Below are 23,172 nucleotides of genomic sequence, written 5' to 3'. Positions count from 1 at the left end.
CCCTAAATATGGTAGTGTGTAAAAGTTCCAGGAAATCAGCAATTTCTGAAATGGCTGTTCGCCCCCACTGATACTCGGTTGGAACTTCAGCAGAACGTTTTGACTGTGTGTACAAGCCTAAATGCATTGACTGGCTGCCATGTGTTTAGCTGATCAGACGGCAAACTGGTCGCCTTTTTAGCTGTACTGCTGACAGGCAATTTCCCATTCTAGTTGATTGTGATCTGCACATGTGGGATATGGAGGCTGAAAATTTTTAACAGTTTCATCCATTTATAGGAAAAAGGAAATCAAAGGATTGTGGAGAATGTTGGCATCGATCCCACTACCTCTTGCATGCTAAGCAAGCGCTCTACCATTTGAGCTAATTCCCCTGCAAGCTTTTTTTCCTCCGTGTTCACAGGGCAGAATTTGCAAACGTACCGGACAAACTCTCAATATCTACCCCTTATGTCCTCTGTGTTTGTAGATTGTGGAGCCCGAATACTTGACAGTCACGGGCCTTGTTGACAAGGCCAGAAGCAGTCGGAGGGAACAAACAGTTGGTGTGGCATGAGGTTTTGGTGCTAATGGAGTGCACCTTTTGGCCAAAGAGAATCTCCAAAGTGTTTAATTGCAGCCTTAGAAGAGTTGGCTACAATCTTCCTTGATAGGCCGCAGTCTGTTCTTGTGCTTGAGTGTAGACACACGGATGGAAATACTGTCAGGATTGACATTCGTCGGCCATCTCAGAAGTGCTTCTTCTTTTCCTTTCGGCTGTTCCCTTTCAGGGGTCGCCACAGCGAATCACGTGCGTCCATCTAACCCTGTCGTCTGCATCCGCTTCACTCATACCAACTAACTTCATGTCCTCCCTTGCTACATCCATAAATCTCCGCTTTGGTCTTCCTCTAGACCTCCTGCCTGGCAGCTCCAACCTATGTATCCATTAAAAGATATATTCACAAGCCATCTCAGAAGTGCATCGCCTGTATGATAAAGGATTGCGCGTCAGCTTGACGAGGTCAGGGGAGGCATGAGGCATTTGGAGAATGTGGGTATTGATCCCACTACTTCTTGCATACAAAGATAGTGCTTTACCATTTAAGCTTATTCCCTTGCAAAGGTACTTGGATATTAAATTCAGAGAGGAGATATTCTACGTGTTCTCATTAAACCCTGCGAGGTGACCTAGAAATCCTGTAGGTCTGTCTTTGCTGATCAAAGTCTCGTCGCCCTTCCTTGCTTAATTGACGAGGTGGCCGAGTGGTTAAGGCGATGGACTGCTAATCCATTGTGCTCTGCACGCGTATGTTCGAATCCCATCCTCGTCGCATGTCAGATTAAAGTGTTTTGAGACAAACACAGATAAAACCTTCTGCTGGACTTACAACATCCAATGGTAAACCAAATACTGTTTTGTGCAGAGAACTCGAGTGTGACAGTTGATGCAGAAATCAGACTGTTGACATGTGAGTGCAGGTGATTAAGCCCACTGGACAAGCAGCTTTGGAAGAGCTTCCTTGATAGGCTGCAGATAGGCTGTATAATAAGGTGTGTATTCCATGCTGCTCTGCCCACCGGGGCTACAAAACATTTGGTTCAGGTGTCACATTAATGTCGTCTAGTGAACAGGACACCACAGATACAAGGCCTGTGGAGACACATGCAGGCAGAGTCCCCCACAAAACTGCTACTCACTGGATATGTTCTCTTTTCCAACCATCCTCTGTTAACCCTAAATATGGTAGTGTGTAAAAGTTCCAGGAAATCAGCAATTTCTGAAATGGCTGTTCGCCCCCACTGATACTCGGTTGGAACTTCAGCAGAACGTTTTGACTGTGTGTACAAGCTTAAATGCATTGACTGGCTGCCATGTGTTTAGCTGATCAGACGGCAAACTGGTCGCCTTTTTAGCTGTACTCCTGACAGGCAATTTCCCATTCTAAATGATTGTGATCTGCACATGTGGGATACGGAGGCTGAAACTTTTTAACAGTTTCATCCATTTATGGGAAAAAGGAAATCAAAGGATTGTGGAGAATGTGGGCATCGATCCCACTACCTCTTGCATGCTAAGCTAGCGCTCTACCTTTTGATATAATTCCGCTGCAAGCTTTTGTTCCTCCCTGTGTTCACAGGGCAGAATTTGCAAACGTACCGGACAAACTCTCAATATCCACCCCTTATGTCCTCTGTGTTTGTAGATTGTGGAGCCCGAATACTTGACAGTCACGGGCCTTGTTGACAAGGCCAGAAGCAGTCGGAGGGAACAAACAGTTGGTGTGGCATGAGGTTTTGGTGCTAATGGAGTGCACCTTTTTGCCAAAGAGAATCTCCAAAGTGTTTAATTGCAGCCTTAGAAGAGTTGGTTACAATCTTCCTTGATAGGCTGCAGTCTGTTCTTGTGCTTGAGTGTAGACACACGGATGGAAATACTGTCGGTATTGACATTCGTCGGCCATCTCAGAAGTGCTTCTTCTTTTCCTTTCGGCTGTTCCCTTTCAGGGGTCGCCACAGCGAATCACGTGCGTCCATCTAACCCTGTCGTCTGCATCCGCTTCACTCATACCAACTAACTTCATGTCCTCCCTTGCTACATCCATAAATCTCCGCTTTGGTCTTCCTCTAGACCTCCTGCCTGGCAGCTCCAACCTATGTATCCATTAAAAGATATATTCACAAGCCATCTCAGAAGTGCATCGCCTGTATGATAAAGGATTGCGCGTCAGCTTGACGAGGTCAGGGGAGGCATGAGGCATTTGGAGAATGTGGGTATTGATCCCACTACTTCTTGCATACAAAGATAGTGCTTTACCATTTAAGTTTATTCCCTTGCAAAGGTACTTGGATATTAAATTCAGAGAGGAGATATTCTAGGTGTTCTTATTAAGCCTTGCGAGGTGACCTAGAAATCCTGTAGGTCTGTCTTTGCTGATCAAAGTCGCGTCGCCCTTCCTTGCTTGATTGACGAGGTGGCCGAGTGGTTAAGGCGATGGACTGCTAATCCATTGTGCTCTGCACGCGTGGGTTCGAATCCCATTCTCGTCGCATGTCAGATTAAAGTGTTTTTAGACAAACACAGATAAAACCTTCTGCTGGACTTACAACATCCAATGGTAAACCAAATACTGTTTTGTGCAGAGAACTCGAGTGTGACAGTTGATGCAGAAATCAGACTGTTGACATGTGAGTGCAGGTGATTAAGCCCACTGGACAAGCAGCTTTGGAAGAGCTTCCTTGATAGGCTGCAGATAGGCTGTATAATAAGGTGTGTATTCCAAGCTGCTCTGCCCACCGGGGCTACAAAACATTTGGTTCAGGTGTCACATTAATGTCGTCTAGTGAACAGGAAACCACAGATACAAGGCCTGTAGAGACACATGCAGGCAGAGTCCCCCACAAAACTGCTACTCACTGGATATGTTCTCTTTTCCAACCATTCTCTGTTAACCCTAAATATGGTAGTGTGTAAAAGTTCCAGGAAATCAGCAATTTCTGAAATGGCTGTTCGCCCCCACTGATACTCGGTTGGAACTTCAGCAGAACGTTTTGACTGTGTGTATAACACGCGTGGGTTCGAATCCCATCCTCGTCGCATGTCAGATTAAAGTGTTTTTAGACAAACACAGATAAAACCTTCTGCTGGACTTACAACATCCAATGGTAAACCAAATACTGTTTTGTGCAGAGAACTCGAGTGTGACAGTTGATGCAGAAATCAGACTGTTGACATGTGAGTGCAGGTGATTAAGCTCACTGGACAAGCAGCTTTGGAAGAGCTTCCTTGATAGGCTGCAGATAGGCTGTATAATAAGGTGTGTATTCCATGCTGCTCTGCCCACCGGGGCTACAAAACATTTGGTTCAGGTGTCACATTAATGTCGTCTAGTGAACAGGACACCACAGATACAAGGCCTGTAGAGACACATGCAGGCAGAGTCCCCCACAAAACTGCTACTCACTGGATATGTTCTCTTTTCCAACCATTCTCTGTTAACCCTAAATATGGTAGTGTGTAAAAGTTCCAGGAAATCAGCAATTTCTGAAATGGCTGATCGCCCCCACTGATACTCGGTTGGAACTTCAGCAGAACGTTTTGACTGTGTGTACAAGCCTAAATGCATTGACTGGCTGCCATGTGTTTAGCTGATCAGACGGCAAACTGGTCGCCTTTTTAGCTGTACTGCTGACAGGCACTTTCCCATTCTAATTGATTGTGATCTGCACATGTGGGATATGGAGGCTGAAACTTTTTAACAGTTTCATCCATTTATGGGAAAAAGGAAATCAAACGATTGTGGAGAATGTGGGCATCGATCCCACTACCTCTTGCATGCTAAGCAAGCGCTCTACCATTTGAGCTAATTCCCCTGCAAGCTTTTTTTCCTCCCTGTGTTCACAGCGTACCGGACAAACTCTCAATATCCACCCCTTATGTCCTCTGTGTTTGTAGATTGTGGAGCCCGAATACTTGACAGTCACGGGCCTTGTTGACAAGGCCAGAAGCAGTCGGAGGGAACAAACAGTTGGTGTGGCATGAGGTTTTGGTGCTAATGGAGTGCACCTTTTTGCCAAAGAGAATCTCCAAAGTGTTTAATTGCAGCCTTAGAAGAGTTGGCTACAATCTTCCTTGATAGGCCGCAGTCTGTTCTTGTGCTTGAGTGTAGACACACGGATGGAAATACTGTCAGGATTGACATTCGTCGGCCATCTCAGAAGTGCTTCTTCTTTTCCTTTCGGCTGTTCCCTTTCAGGGGTCGCCACAGCGAATCATGTGCCTCCATCTAACCCTGTCCTCTGCATCCTCTTCACTCATACCAACTAACTTCATGTCCTCCCTTACTACATCCATAAATCTCCGCTTTGGTCTTCCTCTAGACCTCCTGCCTTGCAGCTCCAACCTATGTATCCATCTAAAGATATATTCACAAGCCATCTAAGAAGTGCATCGCCTGTATGATAAAGGATTGCGCGTCACCTTGACGAGGTCAGGGGAGGCATGAGGCATTTGGAGAATGTGGGTATTGATCCCAGTACTTCTTGCATACAAAGCTAGTGATTTACCATTTAAGCTAATTCCCTTGCAAAGGTACTTGGATATTAAATTCAGAGAGGAGATATTCTAGGTGTTCTTATTAAACCCTGCGAGGTGACCTAGCAATCCTGTAGGTCTGTCTTTGCTGATCTAAGTCTCGTCGCCCTTCCTTGCTTAATTGACGAGGTGGCCGAGTGGTTAAGGCGATGGACTGCTAATCTATTGTGCTCTGCACGCGTGGGTTTGAATCCCATCCTCGTCGCATGTCAGATTAAAGTGTTTTTAGACAAACACAGATAAAACCTTCTGCTGGACTTACAACATCCAATGGTAAACCAAATACTGTTTTGTGCAGAGAACTCGAGTGTGACAGTTGATGCAGAAATCAGACTGTTGACATGTGAGTGCAGGTGATTAAGCTCACTGGACAAGCAGCTTTGGAAGAGCTTCCTTGATAGGCTGCAGATAGGCTGTATAATAAGGTGTGTATTCCATGCTGCTCTGCCCACCGGGGCTACAAAACATTTGGTTCAGGTGTCACATTAATGTCGTCTAGTGAACAGGACACCACAGATACAAGGCCTGTAGAGACACATGCAGGCAGAGTCCCCCACAAAACTGCTACTCACTGGATATGTTCTCTTTTCCAACCATTCTCTGTTAACCCTAAATATGGTAGTGTGTAAAAGTTCCAGGAAATCAGCAATTTCTGAAATGGCTGATCGCCCCCACTGATACTCGGTTGGAACTTCAGCAGAACGTTTTGACTGTGTGTACAAGCCTAAATGCATTGACTGGCTGCCATGTGTTTAGCTGATCAGACGGCAAACTGGTCGCCTTTTTAGCTGTACTGCTGACAGGCAATTTCCCATTCTAATTGATTGTGATCTGCACATGTGGGATATGGAGGCTGAAACTTTTTAACAGTTTCATCCATTTATGGGAAAAAGGAAATCAAAGGATTGTGGAGAATGTGGGCATCGATCCCACTACCTCTTGCATGCTAAGCAAGCGCTCTACCATTTGAGCTAATTCCCCTGCAAGCTTTTTTTCCTCCCTGTGTTCACAGCGTACCGGACAAACTCTCAATATCCACCCCTTATGTCCTCTGTGTTTGTAGATTGTGGAGCCCGAATACTTGACAGTCACGGGCCTTGTTGACAAGGCCAGAAGCAGTCGGAGGGAACAAACAGTTGGTGTGGCATGAGGTTTTGGTGCTAATGGAGTGCACCTTTTTGCCAAAGAGAATCTCCAAAGTGTTTAATTGCAGCCTTAGAAGAGTTGGCTACAATCTTCCTTGATAGGCCGCAGTCTGTTCTTGTGCTTGAGTGTAGACACACGGATGGAAATACTGTCAGGATTGACATTCGTCGGCCATCTCAGAAGTGCTTCTTCTTTTCCTTTCGGCTGTTCCCTTTCAGGGGTCGCCACAGCGAATCATGTGCCTCCATCTAACCCTGTCCTCTGCATCCTCTTCACTCATACCAACTAACTTCATGTCCTCCCTTACTACATCCATAAATCTCCGCTTTGGTCTTCCTCTAGACCTCCTGCCTGGCAGCTCCAACCTATGTATCCATCTAAAGATATATTCACAAGCCATCTCAGATGTGCATCACCTGTATGATAAAGGATTGTGCGTCACCTTGACGAGGTCAGGGGAGGCATGAGGCATTTGGAGAATGTTGGTATTGATCCCACTACGTCTTGCATACAAAGCTAGTGCTTTTCCATTTAAGCTAATTCCCTTGCAAAGGTACTTGGATATTAAATTCAGAGAGGAGATATTTACGTGTTCTTAATAAACCCTGCGAGGTGACCTAGAAATCCTGTAGGTCTGTCTTTGCTGATCTAAGTCTCGTCGCCCTTCCTTGCTTAATTGACGAGGTGGCCGAGTGGTTAAGGCGATGGACTGCTAATCTATTGTGCTCTGCACGCGTGGGTTTGAATCCCATCCTCGTCGCATGTCAGATTAAAGTGTTTTTAGACAAACACAGATAAAACCTTCTGCTGGACTTACAACATCCAATGGTAAACCAAATACTGTTTTGTGCAGAGAACTCGAGTGTGACAGTTGATGCAGAAATCAGACTGTTGACATGTGAGTGCAGGTGATTAAGCTCACTGGACAAGCAGCTTTGGAAGAGCTTCCTTGATAGGCTGCAGATAGGCTGTATAATAAGGTGTGTATTCCATGCTGCTCTGCCCACCGGGGCTACAAAACATTTGGTTCAGGTGTCACATTAATGTCGTCTAGTGAACAGGACACCACAGATACAAGGCCTGTAGAGACACATGCAGGCAGAGTCCCCCACAAAACTGCTACTCACTGGATATGTTCTCTTTTCCAACCATTCTCTGTTAACCCTAAATATGGTAGTGTGTAAAAGTTCCAGGAAATCAGCAATTTCTGAAATGGCTGATCGCCCCCACTGATACTCGGTTGGAACTTCAGCAGAACGTTTTGACTGTGTGTACAAGCCTAAATGCATTGACTGGCTGCCATGTGTTTAGCTGATCAGACGGCAAACTGGTCGCCTTTTTAGCTGTACTGCTGACAGGCAATTTCCCATTCTAATTGATTGTGATCTGCACATGGGGGATATGGAGGCTGAAACTTTTTAACAGTTTCATCCATTTATGGGAAAAAGGAAATCAAAGGATTGTGGAGAATGTGGGCATCGATCCCACTACCTCTTGCATGCTAAGCAAGCGCTCTACCATTTGAGCTAATTCCCCTGCAAGCTTTTTTTCCTCCCTGTGTTCACAGCGTACCGGACAAACTCTCAATATCCACCCCTTATGTCCTCTGTGTTTGTAGATTGTGGAGCCCGAATACTTGACAGTCACGGGCCTTGTTGACAAGGCCAGAAGCAGTCGGAGGGAACAAACAGTTGGTGTGGCATGAGGTTTTGGTGCTAATGGAGTGCACCTTTTTGCCAAAGAGAATCTCCAAAGTGTTTAATTGCAGCCTTAGAAGAGTTGGCTACAATCTTCCTTGATAGGCTGCAGTCTGTTCTTGTGCTTGAGTGTAGACACACGGATGGAAATACTGTCAGGATTGACATTCGTCGGCCATCTCAGAAGTGCTTCTTCTTTTCCTTTCGGCTGTTCCCTTTCAGGGGTCGCCACAGCGAATCATGTGCGTCCATCTAACCCTGTCCTCTGCATCCTCTTCACTCATACCAACTAACTTCATGTCCTCCCTTACTACATCCATAAATCTCCGCTTTGGTCTTCCTCTAGACCTCCTGCCTGGCAGCTCCAACCTATGTATCCATCTAAAGATATATTCACAAGCCATCTCAGATGTGCATCACCTGTATGATAAAGGATTGTGCGTCACCTTGACGAGGTCAGGGGAGGCATGAGGCATTTGGAGAATGTTGGTATTGATCCCACTACGTCTTGCATACAAAGCTAGTGCTTTTCCATTTAAGCTAATTCCCTTGCAAAGGTACTTGGATATTAAATTCAGAGAGGAGATATTTACGTGTTCTTAATAAACCCTGCGAGGTGACCTAGAAATCCTGTAGGTCTGTCTTTGCTGATCAAAGTCTCGTAGCCCTTTCTTGCTTAATTGACGAGGTGGCCGAGTGGTAAAGGCGATGGACTGCTAATCCATTGTGCTCTGCACGCGTGGGTTCGAATCCCATCCTCGTCGCATGTCAGATTAAAGTGTTTTTAGACAAACACAGATAAAACCTTCTGCTGGACTTACAACATCCAATGGTAAACCAAATACTGTTTTGTGCAGAGAACTCGAGTGTGACAGTTGATGCAGAAATCAGACTGTTGACATGTGAGTGCAGGTGATTAAGCTCACTGGACAAGCAGCTTTGGAAGAGCTTCCTTGATAGGCTGCAGATAGGCTGTATAATAAGGTGTGTATTCCATGCTGCTCTGCCCACCGGGGCTACAAAACATTTGGTTCAGGTGTCACATTAATGTCGTCTAGTGAACAGGACACCACAGATACAAGGCCTGTAGAGACACATGCAGGCAGAGTCCCCCACAAAACTGCTACTCACTGGATATGTTCTCTTTTCCAACCATTCTCTGTTAACCCTAAATATGGTAGTGTGTAAAAGTTCCAGGAAATCAGCAATTTCTGAAATGGCTGATCGCCCCCACTGATACTCGGTTGGAACTTCAGCAGAACGTTTTGACTGTGTGTACAAGCCTAAATGCATTGACTGGCTGCCATGTGTTTAGCTGATCAGACGGCAAACTGGTCGCCTTTTTAGCTGTACTGCTGACAGGCAATTTCCCATTCTAATTGATTGTGATCTGCACATGTGGAATAAGGAGGCTGAAACTTTTTAACAGTTTCATCCATTTATGGGAAAAAGGAAATCAAACGATTGTGGAGAATGTGGCCATCGATCCCACTACCTCTTGCATGCTAAGCAAGCACTCTACCATTTGAGCTAATTCCCCTGCAAGCTTTTTTTCCTCCCTGTGTTCACAGCGTACCGGACAAACTCTCAATATCCACCCCTTATGTCCTCTGTGTTTGTAGATTGTGGAGCCCGAATACTTGACAGTCACGGGCCTTGTTGACAAGGCCAGAAGCAGTCGGAGGGAACAAACAGTTGGTGTGGCATGAGGTTTTGGTGCTAATGGAGTGCACCTTTTTGCCAAAGAGAATCTCCAAAGTGTTTAATTGCAGCCTTAGAAGAGTTGGCTACAATCTTCCTTGATAGGCCGCAGTCTGTTCTTGTGCTTGAGTGTAGACACACGGATGGAAATGCTGTCAGGATTGACATTCGTCGGCCATCTCAGAAGTGCTTCTTCTTTTCCTTTCGGCTGTTCCCTTTCAGGGGTCGCCACAGCGAATCATGTGCCTCCATCTAACCCTGTCCTCTGCATCCTCTTCACTCATACCAACTAACTTCATGTCCTCCCTTACTACATCCATAAATCTCCGCTTTGGTCTTCCTCTAGACCTCCTGCCTTGCAGCTCCAACCTATGTATCCATCTAAAGATATATTCACAAGCCATCTCAGAAGTGCATCGCCTGTATGATAAAGGATTGCGCGTCACCTTGACGAGGTCAGGGGAGGCATGAGGCATTTGGAGAATGTGGGTATTGATCCCACTACTTCTTGCATACAAAGCTAGTGCTTTACCATTTAAGCTAATTCCCTTGCAAAGGTACTTGGATATTAAATTCAGAGAGGAGATATTCTAGGTGTTCTTATTAAACCCTGCGAGGTGACCTAGAAATCCTGTAGGTCTGTCTTTGCTGATCAAAGTCTCGTAGCCCTTTCTTGCTTAATTGACGAGGTGGCCGAGTGGTAAAGGCGATGGACTGCTAATCCATTGTGCTCTGCACGCGTGGGTTGGAATCCCATCCTCGTCGCATGTCAGATTAAAGTGTTTTTAGACAAACACAGATAAAACCTTCTGCTGGACTTACAACATCCAATGGTAAACCAAATACTGTTTTGTGCAGAGAACTCGAGTGTGACAGTTGATGCAGAAATCAGACTGTTGACATGTGAGTGCAGGTGATTAAGCTCACTGGACAAGCAGCTTTGGAAGAGCTTCCTTGATAGGCTGCAGATAGGCTGTATAATAAGGTGTGTATTCCATGCTGCTCTGCCCACCGGGGCTACAAAACATTTGGTTCAGGTGTCACATTAATGTCGTCTAGTGAACAGGACACCACAGATACAAGGCCTGTAGAGACACATGCAGGCAGAGTCCCCCACAAAACTGCTACTCACTGGATATGTTCTCTTTTCCAACCATTCTCTGTTAACCCTAAATATGGTAGTGTGTAAAAGTTCCAGGAAATCAGCAATTTCTGAAATGGCTGATCGCCCCCACTGATACTCGGTTGGAACTTCAGCAGAACGTTTTGACTGTGTGTACAAGCCTAAATGCATTGACTGGCTGCCATGTGTTTAGCTGATCAGACGGCAAACTGGTCGCCTTTTTAGCTGTACTGCTGACAGGCAATTTCCCATTCTAATTGATTGTGATCTGCACATGTGGAATAAGGAGGCTGAAACTTTTTAACAGTTTCATCCATTTATGGGAAAAAGGAAATCAAACGATTGTGGAGAATGTGGGCATCGATCCCACTACCTTTTGCATGCTAAGCAAGCGCTCTACCATTTGAGCTAATTCCCCTGCAAGCTTTTTTTCCTCCCTGTGTTCACAGCGTACCGGACAAACTCTCAATATCCACCCCTTATGTCCTCTGTGTTTGTAGATTGTGGAGCCCGAATACTTGACAGTCACGGGCCTTGTTGACAAGGCCAGAAGCAGTCGGAGGGAACAAACAGTTGGTGTGGCATGAGGTTTTGGTGCTAATGGAGTGCACCTTTTTGCCAAAGAGAATCTCCAAAGTGTTTAATTGCAGCCTTAGAAGAGTTGGCTACAATCTTCCTTGATAGGCCGCAGTCTGTTCTTGTGCTTGAGTGTAGACACACGGATGGAAATACTGTCAGGATTGACATTCGTCGGCCATCTCAGAAGTGCTTCTTCTTTTCCTTTCGGCTGTTCCCTTTCAGGGGTCGCCACAGCGAATCATGTGCCTCCATCTAACCCTGTCCTCTGCATCCTCTTCACTCATACCAACTAACTTCATGTCCTCCCTTACTACATCCATAAATCTCCGCTTTGGTCTTCCTCTAGACCTCCTGCCTTGCAGCTCCAACCTATGTATCCATCTAAAGATATATTCACAAGCCATCTAAGAAGTGCATCGCCTGTATGATAAAGGATTGCGCGTCACCTTGACGAGGTCAGGGGAGGCATGAGGCATTTGGAGAATGTGGGTATTGATCCCAGTACTTCTTGCATACAAAGCTAGTGATTTACCATTTAAGCTAATTCCCTTGCAAAGGTACTTGGATATTAAATTCAGAGAGGAGATATTCTAGGTGTTCTTATTAAACCCTGCGAGGTGACCTAGCAATCCTGTAGGTCTGTCTTTGCTGATCTAAGTCTCGTCGCCCTTCCTTGCTTAATTGACGAGGTGGCCGAGTGGTTAAGGCGATGGACTGCTAATCTATTGTGCTCTGCACGCGTGGGTTTGAATCCCATCCTCGTCGCATGTCAGATTAAAGTGTTTTTAGACAAACACAGATAAAACCTTCTGCTGGACTTACAACATCCAATGGTAAACCAAATACTGTTTTGTGCAGAGAACTCGAGTGTGACAGTTGATGCAGAAATCAGACTGTTGACATGTGAGTGCAGGTGATTAAGCTCACTGGACAAGCAGCTTTGGAAGAGCTTCCTTGATAGGCTGCAGATAGGCTGTATAATAAGGTGTGTATTCCATGCTGCTCTGCCCACCGGGGCTACAAAACATTTGGTTCAGGTGTCACATTAATGTCGTCTAGTGAACAGGACACCACAGATACAAGGCCTGTAGAGACACATGCAGGCAGAGTCCCCCACAAAACTGCTACTCACTGGATATGTTCTCTTTTCCAACCATTCTCTGTTAACCCTAAATATGGTAGTGTGTAAAAGTTCCAGGAAATCAGCAATTTCTGAAATGGCTGATCGCCCCCACTGATACTCGGTTGGAACTTCAGCAGAACTAAATGCATTGACTGGCTGCCATGTGTTTAGCTGATGAGACGGCAAACTGGTCGCCTTTTTAGCTGTACTGCTGACAGGCACTTTCCCATTCTAATTGATTGTGATCTGCACATGTGGGATATGGAGGCTGAAACTTTTTAACAGTTTCATCCATTTATGGGAAAAAGGAAATCAAACGATTGTGGAGAATGTGGGCATCGATCCCACTACCTCTTGCATGCTAAGCAAGCGCTCTACCATTTGAGCTAATTCCCCTGCAAGCTTTTTTTCCTCCCTGTGTTCACAGCGTACCGGACAAACTCTCAATATCCACCCCTTATGTCCTCTGTGTTTGTAGATTGTGGAGCCCGAATACTTGACAGTCACGGGCCTTGTTGACAAGGCCAGAAGCAGTCGGAGGGAACAAACAGTTGGTGTGGCATGAGGTTTTGGTGCTAATGGAGTGCACCTTTTTGCCAAAGAGAATCTCCAAAGTGTTTAATTGCAGCCTTAGAAGAGTTGGCTACAATCTTCCTTGATAGGCCGCAGTCTGTTCTTGTGCTTGAGTGTAGACACACGGATGGAAATACTGTCAGGATTGACATTCGTCGGCCATCTCAGAAGTGCTTCTTCTTTTCCTTTCGGCTGTTCCCTTTCAGGGGTCGCCACAGCGAATCATGTGCCTCCATCTAACCCTGTCCTCTGCATCCTCTTCACTCATACCAACTAACTTCATGTCCTCCCTTACTACATCCATAAATCTCCGCTTTGGTCTTCCTCTAGACCTCCTGCCTTGCAGCTCCAACCTATGTATCCATCTAAAGATATATTCACAAGCCATCTAAGAAGTGCATCGCCTGTATGATAAAGGATTGCGCGTCACCTTGACGAGGTCAGGGGAGGCATGAGGCATTTGGAGAATGTGGGTATTGATCCCAGTACTTCTTGCATACAAAGCTAGTGATTTACCATTTAAGCTAATTCCCTTGCAAAGGTACTTGGATATTAAATTCAGAGAGGAGATATTCTAGGTGTTCTTATTAAACCCTGCGAGGTGACCTAGCAATCCTGTAGGTCTGTCTTTGCTGATCTAAGTCTCGTCGCCCTTCCTTGCTTAATTGACGAGGTGGCCGAGTGGTTAAGGCGATGGACTGCTAATCTATTGTGCTCTGCACGCGTGGGTTTGAATCCCATCCTCGTCGCATGTCAGATTAAAGTGTTTTTAGACAAACACAGATAAAACCTTCTGCTGGACTTACAACATCCAATGGTAAACCAAATACTGTTTTGTGCAGAGAACTCGAGTGTGACAGTTGATGCAGAAATCAGACTGTTGACATGTGAGTGCAGGTGATTAAGCTCACTGGACAAGCAGCTTTGGAAGAGCTTCCTTGATAGGCTGCAGATAGGCTGTATAATAAGGTGTGTATTCCATGCTGCTCTGCCCACCGGGGCTACAAAACATTTGGTTCAGGTGTCACATTAATGTCGTCTAGTGAACAGGACACCACAGATACAAGGCCTGTAGAGACACATGCAGGCAGAGTCCCCCACAAAACTGCTACTCACTGGATATGTTCTCTTTTCCAACCATTCTCTGTTAACCCTAAATATGGTAGTGTGTAAAAGTTCCAGGAAATCAGCAATTTCTGAAATGGCTGATCGCCCCCACTGATACTCGGTTGGAACTTCAGCAGAACGTTTTGACTGTGTGTACAAGCCTAAATGCATTGACTGGCTGCCATGTGTTTAGCTGATCAGACGGCAAACTGGTCGCCTTTTTAGCTGTACTGCTGACAGGCAATTTCCCATTCTAATTGATTGTGATCTGCACATGTGGGATATGGAGGCTGAAACTTTTTAACAGTTTCATCCATTTATGGGAAAAAGGAAATCAAAGGATTGTGGAGAATGTGGGCATCGATCCCACTACCTCTTGCATGCTAAGCAAGCGCTCTACCATTTGAGCTAATTCCCCTGCAAGCTTTTTTTCCTCCCTGTGTTCACAGCGTACCGGACAAACTCTCAATATCCACCCCTTATGTCCTCTGTGTTTGTAGATTGTGGAGCCCGAATACTTGACAGTCACGGGCCTTGTTGACAAGGCCAGAAGCAGTCGGAGGGAACAAACAGTTGGTGTGGCATGAGGTTTTGGTGCTAATGGAGTGCACCTTTTTGCCAAAGAGAATCTCCAAAGTGTTTAATTGCAGCCTTAGAAGAGTTGGCTACAATCTTCCTTGATAGGCCGCAGTCTGTTCTTGTGCTTGAGTGTAGACACACGGATGGAAATACTGTCAGGATTGACATTCGTCGGCCATCTCAGAAGTGCTTCTTCTTTTCCTTTCGGCTGTTCCCTTTCAGGGGTCGCCACAGCGAATCATGTGCCTCCATCTAACCCTGTCCTCTGCATCCTCTTCACTCATACCAACTAACTTCATGTCCTCCCTTACTACATCCATAAATCTCCGCTTTGGTCTTCCTCTAGACCTCCTGCCTGGCAGCTCCAACCTATGTATCCATCTAAAGATATATTCACAAGCCATCTCAGATGTGCATCACCTGTATGATAAAGGATTGTGCGTCACCTTGACGAGGTCAGGGGAGGCATGAGGCATTTGGAGAATGTTGGTATTGATCCCACTACGTCTTGCATACAAAGCTAGTGCTTTTCCATTTAAGCTAATTCCCTTGCAAAGGTACTTGGATATTAAATTCAGAGAGGAGATATTTACGTGTTCTTAATAAACCCTGCGAGGTGACCTAGAAATCCTGTAGGTCTGTCTTTGCTGATCTAAGTCTCGTCGCCCTTCCTTGCTTAATTGACGAGGTGGCCGAGTGGTTAAGGCGATGGACTGCTAATCTATTGTGCTCTGCACGCGTGGGTTTGAATCCCATCCTCGTCGCATGTCAGATTAAAGTGTTTTTAGACAAACACAGATAAAACCTTCTGCTGGACTTACAACATCCAATGGTAAACCAAATACTGTTTTGTGCAGAGAACTCGAGTGTGACAGTTGATGCAGAAATCAGACTGTTGACATGTGAGTGCAGGTGATTAAGCTCACTGGACAAGCAGCTTTGGAAGAGCTTCCTTGATAGGCTGCAGATAGGCTGTATAATAAGGTGTGTATTCCATGCTGCTCTGCCCACCGGGGCTACAAAACATTTGGTTCAGGTGTCACATTAATGTCGTCTAGTGAACAGGACACCACAGATACAAGGCCTGTAGAGACACATGCAGGCAGAGTCCCCCACAAAACTGCTACTCACTGGATATGTTCTCTTTTCCAACCATTCTCTGTTAACCCTAAATATGGTAGTGTGTAAAAGTTCCAGGAAATCAGCAATTTCTGAAATGGCTGATCGCCCCCACTGATACTCGGTTGGAACTTCAGCAGAACGTTTTGACTGTGTGTACAAGCCTAAATGCATTGACTGGCTGCCATGTGTTTAGCTGATCAGACGGCAAACTGGTCGCCTTTTTAGCTGTACTGCTGACAGGCAATTTCCCATTCTAATTGATTGTGATCTGCACATGTGGGATATGGAGGCTGAAACTTTTTAACAGTTTCATCCATTTATGGGAAAAAGGAAATCAAAGGATTGTGGAGAATGTGGGCATCGATCCCACTACCTCTTGCATGCTAAGCAAGCGCTCTACCATTTGAGCTAATTCCCCTGCAAGCTTTTTTTCCTCCCTGTGTTCACAGCGTACCGGACAAACTCTCAATATCCACCCCTTATGTCCTCTGTGTTTGTAGATTGTGGAGCCCGAATACTTGACAGTCACGGGCCTTGTTGACAAGGCCAGAAGCAGTCGGAGGGAACAAACAGTTGGTGTGGCATGAGGTTTTGGTGCTAATGGAGTGCACCTTTTTGCCAAAGAGAATCTCCAAAGTGTTTAATTGCAGCCTTAGAAGAGTTGGCTACAATCTTCCTTGATAGGCTGCAGTCTGTTCTTGTGCTTGAGTGTAGACACACGGATGGAAATACTGTCAGGATTGACATTCGTCGGCCATCTCAGAAGTGCTTCTTCTTTTCCTTTCGGCTGTTCCCTTTCAGGGGTCGCCACAGCGAATCATGTGCGTCCATCTAACCCTGTCCTCTGCATCCTCTTCACTCATACCAACTAACTTCATGTCCTCCCTTACTACATCCATAAATCTCCGCTTTGGTCTTCCTCTAGACCTCCTGCCTGGCAGCTCCAACCTATGTATCCATCTAAAGATATATTCACAAGCCATCTCAGATGTGCATCACCTGTATGATAAAGGATTGTGCGTCACCTTGACGAGGTCAGGGGAGGCATGAGGCATTTGGAGAATGTTGGTATTGATCCCACTACGTCTTGCATACAAAGCTAGTGCTTTTCCATTTAAGCTAATTCCCTTGCAAAGGTACTTGGATATTAAATTCAGAGAGGAGATATTTACGTGTTCTTAATAAACCCTGCGAGGTGACCTAGAAATCCTGTAGGTCTGTCTTTGCTGATCAAAGTCTCGTAGCCCTTTCTTGCTTAATTGACGAGGTGGCCGAGTGGTAAAGGCGATGGACTGCTAATCCATTGTGCTCTGCACGCGTGGGTTCGAATCCCATCCTCGTCGCATGTCAGATTAAAGTGTTTTTAGACAAACACAGATAAAACCTTCTGCTGGACTTACAACATCCAATGGTAAACCAAATACTGTTTTGTGCAGAGAACTCGAGTGTGACAGTTGATGCAGAAATCAGACTGTTGACATGTGAGTGCAGGTGATTAAGCTCACTGGACAAGCAGCTTTGGAAGAGCTTCCTTGATAGGCTGCAGATAGGCTGTATAATAAGGTGTGTATTCCATGCTGCTCTGCCCACCGGGGCTACAAAACATTTGGTTCAGGTGTCACATTAATGTCGTCTAGTGAACAGGACACCACAGATACAAGGCCTGTAGAGACACATGCAGGCAGAGTCCCCCACAAAACTGCTACTCACTGGATATGTTCTCTTTTCCAACCATTCTCTGTTAACCCTAAATATGGTAGTGTGTAAAAGTTCCAGGAAATCAGCAATTTCTGAAATGGCTGATCGCCCCCACTGATACTCGGTTGGAACTTCAGCAGAACGTTTTGACTGTGTGTACAAGCCTAAATGCATTGACTGGCTGCCATGTGTTTAGCTGATCAGACGGCAAACTGGTCGCCTTTTTAGCTGTACTGCTGACAGGCAATTTCCCATTCTAATTGATTGTGATCTGCACATGTGGAATAAGGAGGCTGAAACTTTTTAACAGTTTCATCCATTTATGGGAAAAAGGAAATCAAACGATTGTGGAGAATGTGGCCATCGATCCCACTACCTCTTGCATGCTAAGCAAGCACTCTACCATTTGAGCTAATTCCCCTGCAAGCTTTTTTTCCTCCCTGTGTTCACAGCGTACCGGACAAACTCTCAATATCCACCCCTTATGTCCTCTGTGTTTGTAGATTGTGGAGCCCGAATACTTGACAGTCACGGGCCTTGTTGACAAGGCCAGAAGCAGTCGGAGGGAACAAACAGTTGGTGTGGCATGAGGTTTTGGTGCTAATGGAGTGCACCTTTTTGCCAAAGAGAATCTCCAAAGTGTTTAATTGCAGCCTTAGAAGAGTTGGCTACAATCTTCCTTGATAGGCCGCAGTCTGTTCTTGTGCTTGAGTGTAGACACACGGATGGAAATGCTGTCAGGATTGACATTCGTCGGCCATCTCAGAAGTGCTTCTTCTTTTCCTTTCGGCTGTTCCCTTTCAGGGGTCGCCACAGCGAATCATGTGCCTCCATCTAACCCTGTCCTCTGCATCCTCTTCACTCATACCAACTAACTTCATGTCCTCCCTTACTACATCCATAAATCTCCGCTTTGGTCTTCCTCTAGACCTCCTGCCTTGCAGCTCCAACCTATGTATCCATCTAAAGATATATTCACAAGCCATCTCAGAAGTGCATCGCCTGTATGATAAAGGATTGCGCGTCACCTTGACGAGGTCAGGGGAGGCATGAGGCATTTGGAGAATGTGGGTATTGATCCCACTACTTCTTGCATACAAAGCTAGTGCTTTACCATTTAAGCTAATTCCCTTGCAAAGGTACTTGGATATTAAATTCAGAGAGGAGATATTCTAGGTGTTCTTATTAAACCCTGCGAGGTGACCTAGAAATCCTGTAGGTCTGTCTTTGCTGATCAAAGTCTCGTCGCCCTTTCTTGCTTAATTGGCGAGGTGGCCGAGTGGTTAAGGCGATGGACTGCTAATCCATTGTGCTCTGCACGCGTGGGTTCGAATCCCATCCTCGTCGCATGTCAGATTAAAGTGTTTTTAGACAAACACAGATAAAACCTTCTGCTGGACTTACAACATCCAATGGTAAACCAAATACTGTTTTGTGCAGAGAACTCGAGTGTGACAGTTGATGCAGAAATCAGACTGTTGACATGTGAGTGCAGGTGATTAAGCTCACTGGACAAGCAGCTTTGGAAGAGCTTCCTTGATAGGCTGCAGATAGGCTGTATAATAAGGTGTGTATTCCATGCTGCTCTGCCCACCGGGGCTACAAAACATTTGGTTCAGGTGTCACATTAATGTCGTCTAGTGAACAGGACACCACAGATACAAGGCCTGTAGAGACACATGCAGGCAGAGTCCCCCACAAAACTGCTACTCACTGGATATGTTCTCTTTTCCAACCATTCTCTGTTAACCCTAAATATGGTAGTGTGTAAAAGTTCCAGGAAATCAGCAATTTCTGAAATGGCTGATCGCCCCCACTGATACTCGGTTGGAACTTCAGCAGAACGTTTTGACTGTGTGTACAAGCCTAAATGCATTGACTGGCTGCCATGTGTTTAGCTGATGAGACGGCAAACTGGTCGCCTTTTTAGCTGTACTGCTGACAGGCACTTTCCCATTCTAATTGATTGTGATCTGCACATGTGGGATATGGAGGCTGAAACTTTTTAACAGTTTCATCCATTTATGGGAAAAAGGAAATCAAACGATTGTGGAGAATGTGGGCATCGATCCCACTACCTCTTGCATGCTAAGCAAGCGCTCTACCATTTGAGCTAATTCCCCTGCAAGCTTTTTTTCCTCCCTGTGTTCACAGCGTACCGGACAAACTCTCAATATCCACCCCTTATGTCCTCTGTGTTTGTAGATTGTGGAGCCCGAATACTTGACAGTCACGGGCCTTGTTGACAAGGCCAGAAGCAGTCGGAGGGAACAAACAGTTGGTGTGGCATGAGGTTTTGGTGCTAATGGAGTGCACCTTTTTGCCAAAGAGAATCTCCAAAGTGTTTAATTGCAGCCTTAGAAGAGTTGGCTACAATCTTCCTTGATAGGCCGCAGCCCTTGCAAAGGTACTTGGATATTAAATTCAGAGAGGAGATATTTACGTGTTCTTAATAAACCCTGCGAGGTGACCTAGAAATCCTGTAGGTCTGTCTTTGCTGATCAAAGTCTCGTAGCCCTTTCTTGCTTAATTGACGAGGTGGCCGAGTGGTAAAGGCGATGGACTGCTAATCCATTGTGCTCTGCACGCGTGGGTTCGAATCCCATCCTCGTCGCATGTCAGATTAAAGTGTTTTTAGACAAACACAGATAAAACCTTCTGCTGGACTTACAACATCCAATGGTAAACCAAATACTGTTTTGTGCAGAGAACTCGAGTGTGACAGTTGATGCAGAAATCAGACTGTTGACATGTGAGTGCAGGTGATTAAGCTCACTGGACAAGCAGCTTTGGAAGAGCTTCCTTGATAGGCTGCAGATAGGCTGTATAATAAGGTGTGTATTCCATGCTGCTCTGCCCACCGGGGCTACAAAACATTTGGTTCAGGTGTCACATTAATGTCGTCTAGTGAACAGGACACCACAGATACAAGGCCTGTAGAGACACATGCAGGCAGAGTCCCCCACAAAACTGCTACTCACTGGATATGTTCTCTTTTCCAACCATTCTCTGTTAACCCTAAATATGGTAGTGTGTAAAAGTTCCAGGAAATCAGCAATTTCTGAAATGGCTGATCGCCCCCACTGATACTCGGTTGGAACTTCAGCAGAACGTTTTGACTGTGTGTACAAGCCTAAATGCATTGACTGGCTGCCATGTGTTTAGCTGATCAGACGGCAAACTGGTCGCCTTTTTAGCTGTACTGCTGACAGGCAATTTCCCATTCTAATTGATTGTGATCTGCACATGTGGAATAAGGAGGCTGAAACTTTTTAACAGTTTCATCCATTTATGGGAAAAAGGAAATCAAACGATTGTGGAGAATGTGGCCATCGATCCCACTACCTCTTGCATGCTAAGCAAGCACTCTACCATTTGAGCTAATTCCCCTGCAAGCTTTTTTTCCTCCCTGTGTTCACAGCGTACCGGACAAACTCTCAATATCCACCCCTTATGTCCTCTGTGTTTGTAGATTGTGGAGCCCGAATACTTGACAGTCACGGGCCTTGTTGACAAGGCCAGAAGCAGTCGGAGGGAACAAACAGTTGGTGTGGCATGAGGTTTTGGTGCTAATGGAGTGCACCTTTTTGCCAAAGAGAATCTCCAAAGTGTTTAATTGCAGCCTTAGAAGAGTTGGCTACAATCTTCCTTGATAGGCCGCAGTCTGTTCTTGTGCTTGAGTGTAGACACACGGATGGAAATACTGTCAGGATTGACATTCGTCGGCCATCTCAGAAGTGCTTCTTCTTTTCCTTTCGGCTGTTCCCTTTCAGGGGTCGCCACAGCGAATCATGTGCCTCCATCTAACCCTGTCCTCTGCATCCTCTTCACTCATACCAACTAACTTCATGTCCTCCCTTACTACATCCATAAATCTCCGCTTTGGTCTTCCTCTAGACCTCCTGCCTTGCAGCTCCAACCTATGTATCCATCTAAAGATATATTCACAAGCCATCTCAGAAGTGCATCGCCTGTATGATAAAGGATTGCGCGTCACCTTGACGAGGTCAGGGGAGGCATGAGGCATTTGGAGAATGTGGGTATTGATCCCACTACTTCTTGCATACAAAGCTAGTGCTTTACCATTTAAGCTAATTCCCTTGCAAAGGTACTTGGATATTAAATTCAGAGAGGAGATATTCTAGGTGTTCTTATTAAACCCTGCGAGGTGACCTAGCAATCCTGTAGGTCTGTCTTTGCTGATCTAAGTCTCGTCGCCCTTCCTTGCTTAATTGACGAGGTGGCCGAGTGGTTAAGGCGATGGACTGCTAATCTATTGTGCTCTGCACGCGTGGGTTTGAATCCCATCCTCGTCGCATGTCAGATTAAAGTGTTTTTGGACAAACACAGATAAAACCTTCTGCTGGACTTACAACATCCAATGGTAAACCAAATACTGTTTTGTGCAGAGAACTCGAGTGTGACAGTTGATGCAGAAATCAGACTGTTGACATGTGAGTGCAGGTGATTAAGCTCACTGGACAAGCAGCTTTGGAAGAGCTTCCTTGATAGGCTGCAGATAGGCTGTATAATAAGGTGTGTATTCCATGCTGCTCTGCCCACCGGGGCTACAAAACATTTGGTTCAGGTGTCACATTAATGTCGTCTAGTGAACAGGACACCACAGATACAAGGCCTGTAGAGACACATGCAGGCAGAGTCCCCCACAAAACTGCTACTCACTGGATATGTTCTCTTTTCCAACCATTCTCTGTTAACCCTAAATATGGTAGTGTGTAAAAGTTCCAGGAAATCAGCAATTTCTGAAATGGCTGATCGCCCCCACTGATACTCGGTTGGAACTTCAGCAGAACTAAATGCATTGACTGGCTGCCATGTGTTTAGCTGATGAGACGGCAAACTGGTCGCCTTTTTAGCTGTACTGCTGACAGGCACTTTCCCATTCTAATTGATTGTGATCTGCACATGTGGGATATGGAGGCTGAAACTTTTTAACAGTTTCATCCATTTATGGGAAAAAGGAAATCAAACGATTGTGGAGAATGTGGGCATCGATCCCACTACCTCTTGCATGCTAAGCAAGCGCTCTACCATTTGAGCTAATTCCCCTGCAAGCTTTTTTTCCTCCCTGTGTTCACAGCGTACCGGACAAACTCTCAATATCCACCCCTTATGTCCTCTGTGTTTGTAGATTGTGGAGCCCGAATACTTGACAGTCACGGGCCTTGTTGACAAGGCCAGAAGCAGTCGGAGGGAACAAACAGTTGGTGTGGCATGAGGTTTTGGTGCTAATGGAGTGCACCTTTTTGCCAAAGAGAATCTCCAAAGTGTTTAATTGCAGCCTTAGAAGAGTTGGCTACAATCTTCCTTGATAGGCCGCAGTCTGTTCTTGTGTTTGAGTGTAGACACACGGATGGAAATACTGTCAGGATTGACATTCGTCGGCCATCTCAGAAGTGCTTCTTCTTTTCCTTTCGGCTGTTCCCTTTCAGGGGTCGCCACAGCGAATCATGTGCCTCCATCTAACCCTGTCCTCTGCATCCTCTTCACTCATACCAACTAACTTCATGTCCTCCCTTACTACATCCATAAATCTCCGCTTTGGTCTTCCTCTAGACCTCCTGCCTTGCAGCTCCAACCTATGTATCCATCTAAAGATATATTCACAAGCCATCTAAGAAGTGCATCA

The 23,172-nt window shown here is 45.6% G+C and overlaps 20 non-coding genes across 20 annotated transcripts; 12 read left to right on the top strand and 8 right to left on the bottom strand.

Annotated features, from left to right (window-relative positions):
- The first annotated feature begins 2,948 nt into the window (after positions 1-2,948).
- trnas-gcu (transfer RNA serine (anticodon GCU)) lies at positions 2,949-3,030 on the top strand. Its single transcript has one exon. It is a non-coding gene; the product is annotated as a tRNA-Ser (tRNA).
- A 1,250-nt stretch (positions 3,031-4,280) lies between these two features.
- Positions 4,281-4,353, bottom strand: trnaa-agc (transfer RNA alanine (anticodon AGC)). The gene has a single exon. It is a non-coding gene; the product is annotated as a tRNA-Ala (tRNA).
- An 844-nt stretch (positions 4,354-5,197) lies between these two features.
- trnas-gcu (transfer RNA serine (anticodon GCU)) lies at positions 5,198-5,279 on the top strand. The gene has a single exon. It is a non-coding gene; the product is annotated as a tRNA-Ser (tRNA).
- A 703-nt stretch (positions 5,280-5,982) lies between these two features.
- Positions 5,983-6,055, bottom strand: trnaa-agc (transfer RNA alanine (anticodon AGC)). The gene has a single exon. It is a non-coding gene; the product is annotated as a tRNA-Ala (tRNA).
- Positions 6,056-6,898: 843 nt separating this feature from the next.
- On the top strand, positions 6,899-6,980 carry trnas-gcu (transfer RNA serine (anticodon GCU)). The gene has a single exon. It is a non-coding gene; the product is annotated as a tRNA-Ser (tRNA).
- Positions 6,981-7,683: 703 nt separating this feature from the next.
- Positions 7,684-7,756, bottom strand: trnaa-agc (transfer RNA alanine (anticodon AGC)). The gene has a single exon. It is a non-coding gene; the product is annotated as a tRNA-Ala (tRNA).
- Positions 7,757-8,599: 843 nt separating this feature from the next.
- Positions 8,600-8,681, top strand: trnas-gcu (transfer RNA serine (anticodon GCU)). The gene has a single exon. It is a non-coding gene; the product is annotated as a tRNA-Ser (tRNA).
- Positions 8,682-10,301: 1,620 nt separating this feature from the next.
- trnas-gcu (transfer RNA serine (anticodon GCU)) lies at positions 10,302-10,383 on the top strand. The gene has a single exon. It is a non-coding gene; the product is annotated as a tRNA-Ser (tRNA).
- Positions 10,384-12,003: 1,620 nt separating this feature from the next.
- On the top strand, positions 12,004-12,085 carry trnas-gcu (transfer RNA serine (anticodon GCU)). The gene has a single exon. It is a non-coding gene; the product is annotated as a tRNA-Ser (tRNA).
- Positions 12,086-12,766: 681 nt separating this feature from the next.
- trnaa-agc (transfer RNA alanine (anticodon AGC)) lies at positions 12,767-12,839 on the bottom strand. Its single transcript has one exon. It is a non-coding gene; the product is annotated as a tRNA-Ala (tRNA).
- An 844-nt stretch (positions 12,840-13,683) lies between these two features.
- On the top strand, positions 13,684-13,765 carry trnas-gcu (transfer RNA serine (anticodon GCU)). Its single transcript has one exon. It is a non-coding gene; the product is annotated as a tRNA-Ser (tRNA).
- A 703-nt stretch (positions 13,766-14,468) lies between these two features.
- trnaa-agc (transfer RNA alanine (anticodon AGC)) lies at positions 14,469-14,541 on the bottom strand. Its single transcript has one exon. It is a non-coding gene; the product is annotated as a tRNA-Ala (tRNA).
- An 843-nt stretch (positions 14,542-15,384) lies between these two features.
- On the top strand, positions 15,385-15,466 carry trnas-gcu (transfer RNA serine (anticodon GCU)). The gene has a single exon. It is a non-coding gene; the product is annotated as a tRNA-Ser (tRNA).
- A 703-nt stretch (positions 15,467-16,169) lies between these two features.
- On the bottom strand, positions 16,170-16,242 carry trnaa-agc (transfer RNA alanine (anticodon AGC)). The gene has a single exon. It is a non-coding gene; the product is annotated as a tRNA-Ala (tRNA).
- An 843-nt stretch (positions 16,243-17,085) lies between these two features.
- Positions 17,086-17,167, top strand: trnas-gcu (transfer RNA serine (anticodon GCU)). The gene has a single exon. It is a non-coding gene; the product is annotated as a tRNA-Ser (tRNA).
- A 1,620-nt stretch (positions 17,168-18,787) lies between these two features.
- trnas-gcu (transfer RNA serine (anticodon GCU)) lies at positions 18,788-18,869 on the top strand. The gene has a single exon. It is a non-coding gene; the product is annotated as a tRNA-Ser (tRNA).
- A 703-nt stretch (positions 18,870-19,572) lies between these two features.
- Positions 19,573-19,645, bottom strand: trnaa-agc (transfer RNA alanine (anticodon AGC)). The gene has a single exon. It is a non-coding gene; the product is annotated as a tRNA-Ala (tRNA).
- Positions 19,646-20,054: 409 nt separating this feature from the next.
- trnas-gcu (transfer RNA serine (anticodon GCU)) lies at positions 20,055-20,136 on the top strand. Its single transcript has one exon. It is a non-coding gene; the product is annotated as a tRNA-Ser (tRNA).
- Positions 20,137-21,756: 1,620 nt separating this feature from the next.
- Positions 21,757-21,838, top strand: trnas-gcu (transfer RNA serine (anticodon GCU)). The gene has a single exon. It is a non-coding gene; the product is annotated as a tRNA-Ser (tRNA).
- A 681-nt stretch (positions 21,839-22,519) lies between these two features.
- On the bottom strand, positions 22,520-22,592 carry trnaa-agc (transfer RNA alanine (anticodon AGC)). The gene has a single exon. It is a non-coding gene; the product is annotated as a tRNA-Ala (tRNA).
- Between the last annotated feature and the right edge of the window lie 580 nt (positions 22,593-23,172).

This window comes from Channa argus, unplaced genomic scaffold (assembly GCF_033026475.1).
Source record: "Channa argus isolate prfri unplaced genomic scaffold, Channa argus male v1.0 Contig037, whole genome shotgun sequence".
Lineage (NCBI taxonomy): Eukaryota > Metazoa > Chordata > Actinopteri > Anabantiformes > Channidae > Channa > Channa argus.
The sequence above is the reverse complement of the archived record's forward strand: the minus strand, read 5'-3'. Positions and strand labels throughout refer to the sequence as shown.